This window comes from Macaca mulatta, chromosome 2 (assembly GCF_049350105.2).
Source record: "Macaca mulatta isolate MMU2019108-1 chromosome 2, T2T-MMU8v2.0, whole genome shotgun sequence".
In the NCBI taxonomy this organism is placed as follows: Eukaryota; Metazoa; Chordata; class Mammalia; order Primates; family Cercopithecidae; genus Macaca; species Macaca mulatta.
The window spans coordinates 130,188,080-130,193,391 of NC_133407.1; the positions used below are offsets into that span (position 1 = coordinate 130,188,080).

General features: G+C 38.6%; 1 pseudogene; it reads left to right on the forward strand.

The window, feature by feature from the left end:
- Positions 1–1,329: 1,329 nt before the first annotated feature.
- Positions 1,330–1,706, forward strand: LOC144339478 (large ribosomal subunit protein eL21 pseudogene; annotated as a pseudogene).
- The last annotated feature ends 3,606 nt before the right edge of the window (positions 1,707–5,312 follow it).

Below are 5,312 nucleotides of genomic sequence, written 5' to 3' on the forward strand. Positions count from 1 at the left end.
ATTTAAGTATAGTATTTAGTCATTTGATATAATAACAGCTCGCTTACCCTAAGCCAATTTACAGACTCGTTTTAACTTCAGAATACTAAATACCGGAGGTAAATCAAAAGAAACGCATTTGAAAAGGCTAAATCATGGTCAAAGATCAGCTAAAGATACGGTACATGGACATATCCCAAAAAATCACCTGGCAGGGGTTGTGCTTGGGATATACATTAAAAGTACGTCTTCCTGGGCCTTACCCAACACCCACCAAGTCAGAATATCTTGTTGGCAAGGTCTAGGAATCTGCATTTAAAAATTTTTTGTTTTTATTTCAATTGGTTTTTGTGGAACAGGTGGTGTTTGGTTACATGGATAAGTTCTTTAGTGGTGATTTGTGAGATTTTGGTGCACTCACAACCCAAGCCGTGTACACTGTACTCAACGTGTAGTCTTTCATCCCTTACCCCCAAGTCCCCAAAGTCCATTGTATCATTCTTATGCCTTTGCATCCTCATATCTTAGCTCCCACTTATAAGTGAGAACATATGATGTTTGGTTTTTCATTCCTGAGTTACTTCAGTTAGAATAATGGTCTCCAATTCCATCCAGGTTGCTGTGAATGCCATTATTTTGTTCCCTTTTAAGGCTGAGTAGTAAGGAATCAGCATTTTACTAAGGCTTGTGGAATTTAGAAATCACTGCTGACTTTCCACTTCATGCTGAGTCTATTTATTCTTGCTTTACCCAGAATCTACTGGGCCTCGATAAGGTGTGCATATCCCTAATCAGATGGCCCTCATTCAAACAGAATTATGGCAAAGGGGACTTGCCACTAGGGCATGTTTTCCCTCTTTGGACGTGAGATCTTGACTATCATCAGAAAGGGGCCATGTGTTCTAGGAATCTAAGTGTTATAAATATGATACCCAAAGGACGATCTTTAACTTGATGATTTATGAAGATGATCCTGGTTCCTTTCCTGCCAGTGGGCAAGGCTAGTCTTTGCCTTGGGGGATGAAGTGACACTGAGGATGGGGCAGAGGAGACCCTGGATGGCAAGCAAAGGGTCTGCTGTAGAAAACTGAAGATACCCACAGAAATTCTGTGAAGTAACGCATACAAAAGAAAAGTATCTGCCAGGCACAGTGGCTCACGCCTGTAATCACAGCTGCTCGGGAGGTGGAGGCATGAGAATCGCTTGAACCCAAGAGATGGAGGTTGCAGTGAGCCAAGATTGTGCCACTGCACTCCAGCCTGGGTGACAGAGTGAGACTCCGTCTCAAAAAAAAAAAAAAAGTCTTCCTTTCAGCTGGAACCACCATCTTCCAGTAATTGGCCAAAACGATGAACACAAAGAGAAAGAGAAGAGACACTGATATATGTTCTCTAGGCCTTTTGGAGAACATGGAGTTGTTCCTTTGGCCACATATATGTGAATTTATAAGAAAGGTGATATTGTAGACACCAAGGGAATGCCCCACAAGTGTTACCATAGCAAAACCGGAAGAGTCTACAATATTACCCAGAATGCTGTTGGCATTGTTGTAAATAAACAAGTTAAGGGCAAGATTCTTGCCAAGAAAAAGAGAGAAGCCAAAGAGAAAGGTACCTGGGTTCAACTGTGCCAGGCTCCTTCACCCGGAGAAGCACGCTTTGTGAAAACCACTGGGAAGGAGCCTGAGCTGCTGGCCCCTAGTCCCTATGAATTGATGGCACAATAGGTGTTAAAATATAATAAAAGACCTCTGGACTGTAAAAATGTGTCTCTTTTTTGAGTAGAGTGTGGTGTCCCCTCCCCAAAAGACATTTTTAAAGCAAAAAAAAAAAAAAAAGAAAGAAAAGGTATCTTTTTAAAGCAATGTTCTTCAAATGTTGTTCATTGCCCTTAGAATGTTTTTGAAAAATTATTTACTACTTACATATTTTAAAGTTGAGAACTAAAATATTTCATCATAAGGTTAACAAGTTATATAAAAGTTGGATAATTTCTAGCAAACTCTGATGCTGTAAAATGAAAATGGTTTGATTAACTCTTTTAGCTTCATCTGGTGAAAATTAAATATCCTAGAGATTTGATATGTCAATCCTTTTCCTGTTTCCATTCTACTTCCTGCAGAGACTTTACTGTATTTTAATGCTTGAAAGATTTTTATTGATCACGGTCACACTTGTCTGGATCAAGATACTATACAGTTAAAATTTAAATCTTTAATATTTTCTGTGAGTTTGTTGTTCTAGATGTTAAAAATTTCTTCCTGTTACATTACAACTATTATTTGTACTCGTTTGCTGAAAACAACAAATGTATTATTTGTAGATAACTGTGAAACTAGAATAAAACTTTATTGGAAGTGCATATCTTTTTTTGTTTGTTTTACTAGGCGTGGGGTCTCACTATGTTGCCCAGGCTGGTCTTGAACACCTGGGTTCAAGTGATCCTTCCTCCTTGGTCTCCTACAGTGCTGGGATTATAGGTGTGAGCCACCAGGCCAGGCTGGAATTGCGTATCTTAGATGAGATGGATGGGGCTTTCCCCTCCCTCCCATTAACTTCTAAATATTTTTTATTGTCCAAAAGAGACAGGGTTCAGCATCAATTTTATTTCTTTTCTTTGCTTTTAATCATAGCTGTAAGGACTGAAAAATTTTGTTCACATTAGTAGATGGGAATGGAGGAGATTTGTTATAGCAACATCACTCAATTCTTTAAACTCTTTCTAGTTATTTGCCAAAAATAATGTGGTGATCTATCATCAAAAAATATTTTAATGCTCTACCAGCTGACAACTTCATCAGATCCTCCTTCAATTTTGTTGAAAGCAAAGAATTGAAAACCAGTTGACTTACAAAAGGATTTGTAACTCAATCATTAGAACGTTTCACTTTCTCAACACAGAAACAGCTAGATTTTGAATCACTCCTTTGTTTGGAGACTTGCTTTTTTTTTTTTTTTTTTTCCCCTGGCACAATGCACCACAATGGGGATTCAGGATGAGTGAGAGGTTGGCCTTTCTTTTGTAGAAGGGGAAAAGGTAGCTGTGAAAGGGGAAGTGGCAGAGGACCCGCTGAAGCCTATCACACAACCCAAGGATCATCACCGTTCACGTTGTGTCTCTGCATGTCCTGAAGGAGGTGTCCAGGCCCCTTGAGGCCTCGGAAGGAGAACTCCCATGTCGCAGTCATGCTCTCAGACATAGCAGTTTTAGGAGCATCTAAAGAGGAGCTGACAATCTGGAAATTATTCCTTTAAACCATTCATGCCAAAGTCACCCTTAAAAATCTTGGCAGCAACTATCAAAGAAATAACAGATTCAGGTGAGAATCATCAACAAGGGCTAGAACTCTGATGAGGAATAAGATAATTACAGAGCTTCAAATTATCTCCCCACAAAATATTAGTCAATTACCCATTAAGTACTAAGTACAAAATACTTAGAAATAAACTTTACAGTGAGGAACACACACACATATATAGAAGAAGTATATATATTTCAGGAAATCCCCCAATCTGAGACAGAGATAAAACAGAAACACAAAGATAGTCCATGGTGTCTGATATCCATCTCCAGTATTTTTCATTGAGTAAAATGTTGATGACTCTTGTTCAGTGCATCCAAGGGAATAATCTCTGTCCTGGTTAGGACTGGTTTCTTCTTGCATATCTTCAACCATAATATGATCTGATTTCTCTTGTATTCCATGATGTGCATTTCCTGATTCATGGCCTTTACTGTGAAACAGTTGTCTTTATCAGTTGATTTTTGCTATAGACTTTGCTTTGCTCCCATTGACTTGGAAAATGACGGATATAATTGTACCATGTTGTAGTTCTGTTTTCAACTAGAGTCCTCTGTTTCTGTCCAGATTCCCTACCTAAATATTTTCCCTATGGCAATGATTTGAAATTGTTACTGTTTAAATAAAAGAAGGCAAATTGGTTTTATATCACTAACTGATCAGTAACAGAACTCTTGGTGTCCTTTGCTAGGGAAGATTTTGAAGCCCTTTCTGGGCTCAATGAGAAAGAGTGCCATGATTGTTTAGTGATGTTTGCTACAGCCTCTAGAAGAAAGACAATGATACACGCTTGGTATGTGGCGTAAGCAGCCTATGCAATGGTTCACAAGGATCTCCTTCCCAGTATTCATCTCCATGGGAGCGGGCCATAATGTCTTGCTTGGAATAAAAAATATGGCAAAGGTGATGGAATGTCACTTCTGTGGTTAGGTTACAAAAGACTGTGACTTCCATCTTGCTGCAGATGTTCTTTCTGCTGGCTTTGATGAAGAAAGCTGCCATGCTGAAGAGGCTCATGTAACAAGGAACTGAGGGTGGCCTCCAGGTAACAGCCAGCAAAGAACTGAAGCTCTCACCCTAACAGCCCTTGAGGAATGGCATCCTGCCTTCAGGTGAGACTCTAGCACTTCATTACACACAGCCATGACAGAGACCAAAGATCCTAAGGTAGAGCTTCCAACAAAGTGTTCTGGATTTCTGTGGATTCCTGACCCACAGAAACTGTGCAAAAATAATTATGCATTGTTTTAAGCTGATAAGTTTTGGAGGTAATTTGTTAATGCAGCAGTGTGTAACTAATACATCACATATTTATCAATCTTAGTTTAATCACTTTATATACTTTATTGTATAGCAGAAAAATAGTAGGAGCAGCATCATACACATAGCCAGCAGCAAAAATATAGCTGAATTTACGAGAAATAATCCATAACTTATCAAGATCAATCACAAGGATGCAAGACACGGCAATCAGAGGTTATTTAATGGAGAGGCAAACCGTTTTGGAGAACTCATACAACTTTGAATTCAACTGTTTTGCCATTCAGTTCAATGTAGCTCATAATAGTCTCTACTTCTCTTATCCTAGCACTTAGTTCAGTGGGATTCCTTGTTTAATTATCTCTCTTCTTCACCAGAACATAGGTTTAACAAGGACAGGGACTCTGTCTCTTTCAATCACTATTATAGTGCCCATACCTGGCCTAGTTCTTGGCACATGTTAGGCTTCCAATAAGCATTTGTTGAATGAATAGATGTTAGTGTTTCAGTGAATGTCAATAAGTCACAAAATATTGCTACACATTTTAGAAAAATAAACACAAGAAATAGTTATAATAAAGATTTTCTTAGTGCTTAAAGGAGGTAAGTCTTAGTATCTGGCCAGTTCACTCATTTAGGGCATCTAATTCCCTGACAATGCCAGTTAAATGGAACATTACTGTAATAGGTACCATTAATTATTCATTGCTAACACAGTGTGCAAGGTCAAATGAAATCTGATGGAAAATCTCACCATTGTGGAAAAATCAC